At 37.9% G+C, this 13,644-nt stretch overlaps 2 non-coding genes across 2 annotated transcripts; one reads left to right on the top strand and one right to left on the bottom strand.

Moving 5' to 3' along the window:
- Positions 1–3,402: 3,402 nt before the first annotated feature.
- Positions 3,403–3,509, top strand: LOC112738940 (small nucleolar RNA R71). The gene has a single exon (XR_003169887.1). It is a non-coding gene; the product is annotated as a small nucleolar RNA R71 (small nucleolar RNA).
- Positions 3,510–12,738: 9,229 nt separating this feature from the next.
- LOC112739150 (small nucleolar RNA R71) lies at positions 12,739–12,846 on the bottom strand. The gene has a single exon (XR_003170088.1). It is a non-coding gene; the product is annotated as a small nucleolar RNA R71 (small nucleolar RNA).
- Positions 12,847–13,644: the final 798 nt, after the last annotated feature.

Genomic DNA, 13,644 nt, shown 5'->3' with positions numbered 1-13,644 from the left:
AAACTTCACCAAGGAGGAAAATCTCCAACTCCTTGGCATTCTTGGGTTGAGTGTGATCCTTTGAATTTGACTTCTTAGAAACATCCTCCTCTTCTTGCTCCTTGCCATCCTCAATCACTTGATCTTCAACGATGTCGCACCTAAAAATAGAATAAGCTTCAAAAACGGGCTTGTTGGACTCCTCCAAAGTGAACTTGACTAACTTGCCATCCGACTCAAAAGAATAGACTCCCGAATGCGCATCTAGCTTGAAACGGGCCGTCTTTAAGAATGGCCTCCCAAGGAGTATGGACGATGGCTTATTAGAGTCAATAGGGGGGGTCTCTAAAATGTGAAAATTAACTAGAAAGAGCAATCCTTGAATATTAACTAGCACATTCTCTGCAATCCCCACAACTGACACAATACTTTTATCGGCTAGCACAAACCTCACCCTGGACCTCTTTAGGGGTGACAAATTCAATCTTTCATAAATGGGAAGTGGCATAATGCTTATGCACATCCTGAGATCACACATACAGTCCATGAATTTCATCCCACCAATCAAGCAAGTGACCAAACATGGGCCGGGATCATTCCATTTTTCAGGAAGTAAAGAAGAGATAGAATCATTGACGGTAGCGGAAATTGACCAATTAAGAAATTAATAAACGAGATACGTTGCAAGTACAGTTTTCAACCAGCTAAGATCTGCCTTCTCAATTTAAAAAGGGTTGTCACAAATTTTAGAATTAAAAATACTGGGAGTATGAGTCCCAGGTCGTCTCCCAACGAGTTGCAGGAAAGAGTGCTAATTTATTAATCAGAAATTTTCCAGAAGGCTTGAGTTGGATAATGAGTAATTAAAATGATTGTAAATTAAAGCAATAAAACTAAGAATTATTATTAATATTAAAAGGCCTTGACTGGGGGAATGATTAATTGGAAGTTCTATCCTTGTTGGAATCTTCTCAAGTGTAGTATAAAGAGGTTGTTGTTTTCACTTAGTTAACCCTTACTAAATAAAGGAAAGTCAAGTGATTGAGCTAACTCTTACCCGCAAATCCTAGTCCTCTCCCTTGGGAACGTCTAGCGTTAGTAGGTATAGAATTAGCCAACAACGTCCAATTTAACTAAGCACTTAAACATTCCAACTCAAGTGTCTCTTCTTAATCAACCCCCATGTCAAGTAGGAAATTTACTCCATTGACATGGATTTAATGCTCATAAAAATATAAGAAGACATAATAAATTAAATAAAATAAAATAGAGAATTGAAATTAATTAAAAGTAAAAGTAACTCCATATATTGATAAATCCAAAATGCAACATACTAATTTGAATATGGTCAATGAGCAACTAATAAGAGTAAAGGAATATGGAAACAAACTAAAGTGATGTCTTCACGGAGGTAATGACTCTTCAGCATCCAAAATCCAAAGCGAAAGCATAAACTATCAATATAAAGCTAATCTAGATTCAGATCTAAAACTAAAAAAATAATCCTAATATCAATCTATCTGAATGTATGTGGATGTGTATTGAGTCTCTGCATGTTTCCTTGCTTTAGTTTGTGTTTCTGGGCCAAAAACTGGGTCAAAACGCAGCCCGAAATTACCCCCAGCGTATTCTGTTATTTTTGTAGATCGCGCAGGTCACGCGTACGCGTCGTCCACGCGTTCGCGTCATTCAGAAATTTTCCTTGTCACGCGTTCGCGTCATTTGTGTAGACTCCAATCCACGCGTTTGCGTCAGGCACGTGTTCGCGTCGCTGTGATTTCTTCATTTCGCGCGCTTGTGCAAGCCATGTGGTCGTGTCAGTGTTCGCTGGTCATCTCCTTGGTTTCTTGTGTTCCTTCCAATTTTGCAAGCTTCCTCTCCATTCTCTGAGCCATTCCTGCCCTATGAAGCCTGAAACACTTAACACACGGATCATGACATCGAATGGGATAAAGGAGAGTTAAAATGTACTAATTAAAGGTTTCTAGGAAGCAAGTTTTCAACCATAAACAATACTAGGAAGGAATTATAAAATTCATGCAATCTATATGAATAAGTAGGTAAAGACTTGATAAAACCACTCAATTAAACACAATATAAATCATAAAATAATGGTTTATCAATCATCTACTGGCTTTTTGTTGAGGTTGCCAAGTTTGTCTTTGTGAGTGCAAACATCCTTAAGGAACTTGGCATACTTTGGCACTTGTTGAATGGCCTGAAAGAGAGGGACGGTGACTTCAACCTTCTCAAAAACTTCCATCATAGTGGGGTCAAGCTCTTCTTGTTTCTTGGCCTTCTTGGCTAAGGTTGGGAATGGTATGGGCAAAGGCCCTTCAAGCAAAGTCTTTCTCTTTGGCTCCTTGACCTTGGATGGTTCGTCCTCACTTTTGTCAACATTTTCATCTTCATCCCTCATCACCTCCACTTCATCTCCTACCTCTTCAATGTTTATCTCCTCACTCAACTTTGTAGGCATCGCAACATTCTTATCCAATTTAGTGCCGCTCCTAAGGGTAATGGCATTAATGCTACCCTTAGGGTTGGGTTGAGACTGGGAGGGTAAATTACTCGAGGTTGAAGCTTGTTGGGTGTTTTGTGCAGTTTGAGGAGGGAGAGTTAAACGGGAAAGGGCTTCGTCTATCGTAGCCATATATGCCTCTTGTTTATTATGGAACTCTCGTTGCTCTTGCATGAAGGTGTGAATTGTGTCATTCATGTGAGGTTGATTGGAGGGAAGGGCTTGGTTAACTTGAGGAGGGCTAGACCTACTATGTGGGTGTAGGTACTTCCCTTGAGGTTGAGATTGTGGGGGTTGTTGGTAGGGTTGTTGGTATTGTGGTTGACCTTGGGGTTGTTGATGGTATTAGACTTGAGAATTTTGGTTGGGATGAGCTTGAGGAGCTTGGTTCCACTTTTGATTTGAATTATCTCTCCACCCTTGGTTTTGATTGCCTCGATGTTGGTAGGATCCTTGGTTGTAATTTGGTCTTTACGGATAAGGGTTGGCTACTGCCAATGTAGTGTCCTCTTGGACTTAAGGGCATTCATCAGTGTAATGAGTATTACAAGCACAAACACCACATATTCTTGATGGTCCTTCGATCCTTGGAGGTTGAGATGGAGCATTTATCAAAGCTTGAGGAATTTGTTGCCCTTGGGTGATTTGTCACAACAAGATTGTCATTTTACCAAGGGTCTTGGAAAAATAGCATCTCCGGAGGGAGAAACTTCACTCAAAGCTTTCGGTTGTGGACTCCTTACCCTTGAGTGCTGAGTGGAGTCAGCAAAGTCTGATATAACTTCCCACGCTTCTGCAGCGGTCTTGTTTTTGGTCAATGATCCTCCACTCGCGGCATCTAGGAGAAGCTTGTCTTGGTGGTGCATTCCTTTACAGAAATAACTGATAAGAACCAACTCATCAATCCTGTGGTAAGGGCAAGCCTCCAGCAACTTCTTGAATCTCTCCCAGTATTCATACAAAGTGTCCTCATCTTGTTGCACAATGCAAGAGATCTCTCTTCGCAACTTGTCTGTTTTCTGAGGAGGGTAGAACTTTTCCAAAAATTCTTTACGCAACAAGTCCCAATTGTATCTAACTTCACCCAGTTGAGTATAAAATCACTCCTTCGCTTTTCCCTCCAAAGAGAAAGGAAAAGTGAAGACCAACACTGCGGCTTCATCCGCCCCATGTCTTTTCGCAGTTGCACATGCAACTTGGAAATCCTTTAGATGCTTTAGAGGATCCTCCCTAGGCAGTCCATTGTATTTGGGGAGCAAGTTTTTCGTGTCGGACTTGAGCTCAAAATTTGGATGTAAAGCTGGATACAAAATTTGGAGCGGTTTCAAGTCAAGATCAGTAGCTCCGACCTCTTTCAAGGTGATTCTTCGAGGTGGGTCTACCATGACGGTGTCACCTGAGTAAAACCCTAATATAGATGATGAAAAACTTAGAGAAAAACCAATGTAAAAGCTTCCTACTACTACTCCTAAACTATCCTAATGATATGCTATGTTTTTCCCTCATTTTCCTTCCAATATGAGCTAGAAGACTTCAGAAATGGGCCTCCAAAGCCCCCAAATCACAAGTCACGTGCTCTTTTAATGAAGTCATGTACGGACACCTGTGCGGACGCACAGATGCGTGCGTCCGCACACCTTGCGAAAAATCCCGTCCTGTGCGTACGCACAAGTAGCCGTGCGCATGCACACTAGGTGATGCTTGAATGGACGCCCGACGCGCTCGAAGCAATCCACGCGCTCTGATTGGAAGCTGTGCGTATGCACAAGCAGCTGTATGCATGCACACGTCTCTGAACTCATCTCCTTTGATTCTTCATGTTTCCTCCACTTTGTATGCTCTTCTTCCATTTTCTCCAACCCATTCCTAGCTTATACACCTGAAATCACTCACAAACAACATCAAGGCATCGAATGGAAGGCAAATGGAATAAAATAGATTAAATTAGGCACAAAAAAGCATATTTTCATAATCAAGCATAATTTGGAAGGAAAATTCAAAAGCATGCTATTCCAGGGAATAAGTGCAAGTTTATATGATGAAAATCCATTCAATTCTAACCAAAAATCATCATCAAATATGGATTCATCACATCTGCAGTGCTTTCTCTGTCTCTGAATCAGACTTTTGCTCCAGCTCCTCAATTTCAGCCAGAAAAAACCTGAAATTTTACAAAAATACACAAAATCATAGTAGAATCCAAAAATGTGAATTTTACACTAAAACTTATGAAAACTTAATAAAAATTAAACAAAACATGCTAAAAACTATATGAAAATGATGCCAAAAGCTGTATAAAATATCCGCTCATCACAACACCAAACTTAAACTGTTGCTTGTCCCCAAGCAACTAAAAATACAGTAGGATAAAAAGAAGAGTAAGGTACAATAAATCTCAGAGTTTCCATTGAAGCTCAGTTTCAATTAGATGAGCGGGGCTTAGTAGCTTTTTGCTTTTGAATAGTTTTAGCATCTCACTATCCATTAAAACTCAAAAATGTTGGTCTCTTTAGGAATTTAGAATCCAGATGATATTATTGACTCTCCTAGTTCAGTTATTTTTTATTCTTGAACACAGCTTTCAGAGTCTTGGCCGTGACCCTAAGCACTTTGTTTTCCAGTATTACCACCGGATACATAAATGCCACAGACACTTTTAACTGGATGAACCCATTCGATTTATGACTCAGCTTTGCTAGAATCCCCAAATAGAGGTGTCCAGAGTTCTTAAGCACACTCTTAGGATCTGTAGATCCTTTTACCCTTGCCTTTTGGTTTAAGGAGTTATTGGCTTTTTGCTCTTGCCTTTTGGTTTAAAGAGCTATTGGCTTTTTCTTCTTTTTATTTTTTTCATTTTATTTTTTTTTGCCATTTTATTATTTTTTTTCGCATGCATATAATTTTTTTCTTTTGCAACATGCTTTTTCCTTTTCTTTTTGCTGCTTTTTCTTGCTTCAAGAATCAATTTTTAGATTTTTCAGATTACGAATAATACTTCACTTTTATCGTCATTTTTTCAAGAGCCAATATTTTTAATTTCAAATTCAAATATGCACTATTTATTTGTACATTTAGAAAACAAAAGTAATGCCACCACATCAAGATAATTCAACTATTCTTATTTTATAACTTGAAAAATTCATGTATCTCTCAAATTTTTTCAAATAAAATTTTATTTTAAGTAAGTGGAGAGATATATGAAATATTTTATAGCTTAAAGACATAGATGGAAATGATTATGCAATAAGAACAAGAGAACAGACAATACAACATAACAGAAAACAGAAAAATAACATAAGCAGAGGCGATAAAGAGAATGAATCCACCTTAATGGTGGTGGCTGGTGCTCCTCCTTGAGGATCCAATGTAGTGCTTGGTCTCTTCAATGTCACTCCTTTGTCTTTGTTGTTCTTCTCTCATAGCCCTTTGGTGTTCTCTAATTTCATTGAGGATGGTGGAATGCTCTTGATGCTCCATCCTCAACTGATTCATGTTAGAGCTTAATTCTCCCACAGATGTATGCCATTGACCCCAATAACTTTGAGGAGGAAAATACATCTCTTGAGGCATCTCAGGGATCTCATGCTGAGGCGATTGCACAGGCTCATGTGCATGCTCTCTAGTTTTCTCCATCCTCTTCTTAGTGATGGGCTTGTCCTCCTCAATAGAGATATCTCCCTCTATGACAATTCCAGCTAAATTGCATAGATGACAGATGAGGTGTGGGAATGCCAACCTCGCTTTGGTGAAAGGCTTCTCAGCTATCTTGTACAATTCTTGAGGGATCACCTCATGTACTTCCACCTTACTTCCAATCATGATGCAATGGATCATGATGGCTCTTTCAATAGTCACTTTTGACCGGTTGCTAGTAGGGATGATAGAGCGTTAGATGAATTCCAACCATCCTCTAGCTATGGGCTTGAGGTCAAGCCTTCTTAGTTGAATGGGCTTGCCTCGGGAATCCCTTTTCCACTGTGCTCCTTCCACACAGATGTCTGAGAAAACTTGATCCAGTCTTTGATCAAAGTTAACTCTCCTAGTGTAAGGATGTGGGTCTCCTTGTATCAGAGGTAAGTTGAACGCCAACCTCACACTTTTCGGGTTATAATCTAAGATTCTCCCTTGGACCATTGTGCTCCAATTCTTGGGATTTGGGTTCACATTAATGTAATGGTTTTATGTGACCCATGTATTAGTATAGAACTCTTGCACCATTAAGATCCCAACCTCTTGGATGGGATTGGTTAGAACTTTCCAACCTCTTCTTCAGATCTCTCTTTGGATTTCCGGATACTCATTCTTCTTGAGCCTGAAAGGGACCTTAGGGATCACCTTTTTCTCTGCCACTACTTCATTAAAGTGGTCTTGGTGGGCTTTAGTGATGAATCTCTCCATTTCCCAAGATTTAGAGGTGGTGGCTACTGCCTTTCCTTTCCTCTTTCTTGAGGATTCTCCAACCTTGGGTGCCATAAGCGATAATGGAAAGCAAAAAGAAATGATTTTCCCACACCAAACTTAAAAGCTTTGCTCGTCCTCGAGTAAAAATAAAGAAAAGAGAAGAATGGAGTAGAAGAAGAAGAAAATAGAAGGAGATGGAGGGGGAGAGCAATTCGGCCAAAGGGGGATTTGATGTGTATAAAAGGTTAAAATGAGGGTTATTTATAGGAGTGGGCTAGGGTAGGTGACACGAGCCCCAAGGGTGTATTGGTAAAGATTTTTTTCCAATAAGGTCGCGTTGCAAGTATAGCTCTACCAACAATAATCCTCGGGGGTCAAATTTAGAAGAGGGATCTGGTTGTCACAAGTTCAACCCCAATAGAAATAACCGAAGTATTCAAACCTCAGGTCGTCTCACAAGGAATGGGCAAACATGTGCTTCAACATTGGTTAGAAATCCGGGGTTGTGAGTTATGAGCATGAAAATAAATGGGAATCTTAACAAGCAAGTAATCTTAAAATGCAACAACTAGTTCAATTAACTAAGCAAAACATGAGCAACTTCAATGAATAAACAACCTTCCACTTAATTCTATTATAACCCAAACAAGTAACTACAACTAAAGCAATTGGTTGAGAAAATCGATTTTCAAATATGAATAATAAAAGCAACCCTTGGCTAGGCTTAGGAATTGGGGCCACCATCCTTGTCTAACAACTATATCTTGACAATTTTGAGGAACCAAGCTTATTAAGTCTACTCTCAAAGTCTTAAGTACGTGATATCTACTTCTAGACTTGAAGTACGTCATATGGCTATGATCACATCAACCCATAAGTCCCAACCTACCTACTAATTAGATTAGTAGTGGGTTGGCATCAATGAGTATCAAATTGATCACCTAGGGCTCCCAAATCATCAAATCCATTAGACCCAATGACTCAAGTTTACCCAATTCCCTTGACCTAGGCCAAGAGTAAAGAAGACTACTCCATAATCAAAGTAAACAATTCATCAAACACTTGGTAAGCATTAACAAAAGACATGTTCAAAATATCAATTAAATTGAAATCTACAAGTACCCACTAACAATTATCAACATATGATCATCCAAACAACAAGGCTAAACATAGAAATCATTAATGTAACATCAACAAGTCAAGATTCACAACATTCATGAAATGGGTATAAAATAACAATTGACAAGAATTCATAAACTATCACAAGATATAAGCAAAATTGTAACAAGGAATTCAAATTGAACAATTAAAACTAGTAATTAACAAGTCCAAGTCACAAATCAACAAGGGAAGATCAAATTAAAACTAGATCTAGAGAGGAACAAGGGTTTCTCCCTCTAGAATAACACAAGAACCAAAAACTAACTAAAAATTATGTCCTAGTGTAAAAATGAGTGATCCCCCCTTTCTCCCTAGCATCCTTGGGTCTTGTCCCTGCAGAAACAGCTTGAAATTAGGCATAATGAGCCTCAGAAATCGCCAGGCACGATTTCCTTTAATGAGGTCACGTGCAGCTTTCCACGCGTGTGCGCCATGCGTGCGTGTGTGCCGATTGCTTTTGCGATCCACGCGTGCGCGCCAAATGCGCGTGCGCGTCGATAGAAATTTTCTGACCCGCACGGATGTGTCCATCATCGCGCACCTGATGAGCGGATAATTTATACGCTTTTTGGCATTGTTTTTAGTATTTTTTAGTAGAATCTAGTTACTTTTAGGGATGTTTTCATTAGTTTTTATGTTAAATTCACATTTCTGGACTTTACTATGAGTTTGTGTGTTTTTCTATGATTTTAGGTATTTTCTGGCTGAAATTGAGGGACTTGAGCAAAAATCAGATTCAGAGGTTGAAGAAGGACTGCTGATGCTATTGGATTCTGACCTCCCTGCACTCAAAGTGGATTTTCTGGAGCTACAGAACTCAAAATGGCGCGCTTCCAATTGCGTTGGAAGGTAGACATCCAGGGCTTTCCAGAAATATATAATAGTCCATACTTTGGCTGAGTTTAGATGACGTAAAAGGGCGTTGAATGCCAGTTCTACGCTGCTGTCTGGAGTTAAACGCCAGAAACACGTTACAAGCCAGAGTTGAACGCTAGAAATACGTTACAAACTGGCGTTCAACTCCAAGAATGACCTCTCCACGTGGAAACTTCAAGCTCAGCCCAAGCACACACCAAGTGGGCCCCGGAAGTGGATTTATGCATCAATTACTTACTTTTGTAAACCCTAGTAACTAGTTTAGTATAAATAGGGCATTTTTACTATTGTATTAGACATCTTGGGACGTCTGGTTCTTAGATCATGGGGGCTGGCCATTCAGCCATGCTTGAACCTTTCACTTATGTATTTTCAACGGTAGAGTTTCTACACTCCATAGATTAAGGTGTGGAGCTCTGCTGTTCCTCATGAATTAATGCAAAGTACTACTGTTTTATATTCAATTGAACTTATTTCGCTTCTAAGATATTCATTCACACTTCAACATGAATGTGATGAATGTGACAATCATCATCATTCTCCCACGAACGCGTGCCTGACAACCACTTCCGTTCTACCTTAGATTGAATGAGTAACTCTTGGATCTCTTAATCAGAATCTTCGTGGTATAAGCTAGATTGATGGCGGCATTCATGAGAGTCCAGAAAGTCTAAACCTTGTCTGTGGTATTCCAAGTAGGACTCTGGGATTGAATGACTGTGATGAACTTCAAACTCGCGAGTGCTGGGCGTAGTGACAAATGCAAAAGGAGGGTGAATCCTATTCCAGTATGATCGAGAACCTCAGATGATTAGCCGTGCTGTGACAGAGCATTTAGACCATTTTCACAAGAGGATAGGATGCAGCCATTGACCACGGTGATACCTCCAGACGATTAGCCATGCAGTGACAGTGCATCAGACCATTTTCCAGAGAGGATGAAAAGTAGCCATTGACAATGGTGATGTCCTTACATAAAGCCAGCCATGGAAAGGAGTAAGATTTATTGGATGAAGACAGCAGGAAAGCAGAAGTTCAGAGGGACGAACGCATCTTCATACACTTATCTGAAATTCTCACCAATGATATACATAAGTATTTCTATCTTTATTTTCTGTTTATTTTTAATTATATTCGAAAACTCCATAACTATTTGATATCCGCCTGACTGAGATTTACAAGGTGACCATAGCTTGCTTCAAGCTGACAATCTCCGTGGGATCGACCCTTACTCACGTAAGGTTTATTACTTGGACGACCCAGTGCACTTGCTGGTTAGTTGTATCGAAGTTGTGAATGAAAAACAATTTATTAAGATGTGCGTACAGAGTTTTGACGCCGTTGCCTGAGATCACAATTTCGTGCACCAAGTTTTTGGCGCCGTTGCCGGGGATTGTTCGAGTTTGGAGAACTGACGGTTCATCTTGTTGCTCAGATTAGGTAACTTTCTTTTTATTTTATTTTCAAAAAAATTTTTCAAAAATCTTTCAAAAAAAATTTCTCCCTTATTTTTGAAAAAATAAAAATTCTTTTCAAAAATATTTTTTCTTCAGAATTTTTAAGAATGAATTCTAGCGTTTCATGAAAAATGTTGGAGCCTGGCTGGCTGTAAAGCCATGTCTAATTCTTTTGGATAGGGGCTTCCAACCATCAGTATAGAGGCAAGTTAATTTGATAAGTAATGAGCAGTATATTCTGATGTTACATGCTAAAGCTTGACTGGCTATTAAGCCATGTCTAACCCTCAGATTGGAGCTTTAGACTAAGAGTGCAAGATTCCTGGAATTCATATTAAAAATTTTGGAATCCTTATTTTTCTTTTTCACAAATAATCTTCGAAAAATACAAAAAAAAAAAAAAATAGAAAATAAAAAAAAAATCAAAAATATTTTGTGTTTCTTGTTTGAGTCTTGAGCCAATTTTTAAGTTTGGTGTCAATTGCATGTTCATCTTGCATTTTTCGAAAAAATCATGCATTCATGGTGTTCTTCATGATCTTCAAGTTGTTCTTGGTAAATCTTCTTGTTTGATCTTGATGTTTTCTTGTTTTGCATCTTTTCTTGTTTTACATGTGCATTTTTGCATTCATAGTGTCTAAACATGAAAGATTTCTAAGTTTGGTGTCTTGCATGTTTTCTTTGCATAAAAAATTTTTCAAAAATATGTTCTTGATGTTCATCATGATCTTCAATGTGTTCTTGGTGTTCATCTTGACATTCATAGCATTCTTGCATGCATTCATTGTTTTGATCCATAACTTTCATGCATTGCATCATTCTCATGTTTTTCTCTCTCATCATTAAAAATTTAAAAAAAATATATATCTTTCCCTTTTTCTTCTCATAAATTCGAAAATTTGAGTTGACTTTTTCAAAATTTTTTAAAATTAGTTGTTTCTTATGAGTCAAATCAAATTTTCAATTTAAAAATCTTATCTATTCAAAATCTTTTTCAAAAATCAAATCTTTTTTATTTTTCTTATTTATTTTCGAAAATTATAAAAATATTTTTCAAAAATATTTTTCTTAATTTTATCTCATAATTTTCGAAAATATCATCAACAACTAACGTTTTGATTCAAAAATTTCAAGTGTGTTACTTACTTGTTAAGAAAGATTCAAACTTTAAGTTCTAGAATCATATTATGTGATTTCTTGTGAATCAAATCATTAATTGTGATTTTAAAAATTAAATCTTTTTCAAAACTAATTTCAATCATATCTTTTCAAAAATATCTTTTTATCTTATCTTTTTCAAAATCATATCTTTTTCAAAAAATTTGAATTTAAAATATCTTTTCTAACTTCTTATCTTATCTTTTCAAAATTGATTTTCAAAATTTGTTTCAACTAACTAACTAACTTTTTGTTTGTTTCTTATCTTTTTCAAAACTACCTAACTAACTCTCTCTCTCTCTCTCTGATTTTCAAAAATATCTTCTCTCTTTTTCAAAAATTCTTTTTAATTAACTAATTATTTTAATTTTTTATTTTAATTTTTGAAAATTACTAACCTTTTTCAAAAACTATTTTCGAAAATCACTAACTCTTTTTCAAAAATAATTTTCGAAAATTTTCTTTCTCTCTCATCTCCTTCTATTTATTTATTCATCTACTAACACTTCTCTTCATCTCATATCTCTGCTCTCCTCACCCTTGTGTTTCTTTCTTTACATTACTCTTCTTTTCTTCTACTCACACAGGGACCTCTATACTTAGATAAAAAGGATCCCTATTATTATTATTTTTCTGTTCCCTCTTTTTCATATGAGCAGGAGCAAGGACATGAACATTCTTGTTGAAGCAGACCCTGAACCTGAAAGGACTCTGAAGAGGAAACTAAGAGAAGCTAAATTACAACAATCCAGCAAGCACCTGTCAGAAATTTTCGAACAAGAAGAGGAGATGGCAGCCAAAAATAATAATAATGCAAGGAGGATGCTTGGTGACTTTACTGTACCTAATTCCAATTTACATGGAGGAAGCATCTCCATTCCTCCCATTGGAGCAAACAATTTTGAGCTGAAACCTCAATTAGTTTCTCTGATGCAGCAGAACTGCAAGTTTCATGGACTTCCATCTGAAGATCCTTTTCAGTTCTTAACTGAATTCTTGTAGATATGTGATACTGTTAAGATTAATAGAGTAGATCTTGAAGTCTACAGGCTTATGCTTTTCCCTTTTGCTGTAAGAGACAGAGCTAGAGTATGGTTGGACTCTCAACCTAAGGATAGCCTGAACTCTTGGGATAAGCTGGTTAAGGCCTTCTTAGCCAAGTTCTTTCCTCCTCAAAAGCTGAGTAAGCTTAGAGTGGATGTTCAGACCTTCAGACAGAAAGAAGGTGAATCCCTCTATGAAGCTTGGGAGAGATAAAAAGGACTGACCAAAAAGTGTCTTTCTGACATGCTTTCAGAATGGACCATCCTGGATATATTCTATGATGGTCTGTCTGAATTAGCTAAGATGTCATTGGATACTTCTGCAGATGGATCCATTCACCTAAAGAAAACGCCTGCAGAAGCTCAAGAACTCATTGACATGGTTGCTAATAACCAGTTCATGTACACTTCAGAGAGGAATCCTGTGAGTAATGGGACGCCTCAGAAGAAGGGAGTTCTTGAAATTGATACTCTGAATGCCATATTGGCTCAGAACAAAACATTGACTCAGCAAGTCAATATGATTTCTCAGAGTCTGAATGGAATGCAAGCTGCATCCAACAGTACTCAAGAGGCATCTTCTGAAGAAGAAGCTTATGATCCTGAGAACCCTGTAATAGCAGAGGTGAATTACATGGGTGAACCATATGAAAACACCTATAATCCCTCATGGAGAAATCACCCAAATCTCTCATGGAAGGATCAAAAGCCTCAACAAGGCTTTAATAATGGTGGAAGAAATAGGTTTAACAATAGTAAACCTTTTCCATCATCCACTCAGCAACAGACAGAGAACTCTGAACAAAATACCTCTTATTTAGCAAACTTAGTCTCTGATCTATCTAAGGCCACTGTAAGTTTCATGAATGAAACAAGGTCCTCCATTAGAAATTTGGAAGCACAAGTGAGCCAGCTGAGTAAAAGGGTCACTGAAATCCCTCCTAGTACTCTCCCAAGCAATACAGAAGAAAATCCAAAAGGAGAGTGCAAGGCCATTGAAATGACCATCATGGCCGAATCCAAAGAGGAAGGGGAGGACGTGAATCCC

The sequence above is a fragment of the Arachis hypogaea genome, chromosome 13 (genome assembly GCF_003086295.3).
Source record: "Arachis hypogaea cultivar Tifrunner chromosome 13, arahy.Tifrunner.gnm2.J5K5, whole genome shotgun sequence".
In the NCBI taxonomy this organism is placed as follows: Eukaryota; Viridiplantae; Streptophyta; class Magnoliopsida; order Fabales; family Fabaceae; genus Arachis; species Arachis hypogaea.
Note: the sequence above shows the minus strand (reverse complement) of the source record. Positions and strands in the feature narration are given on the sequence as shown.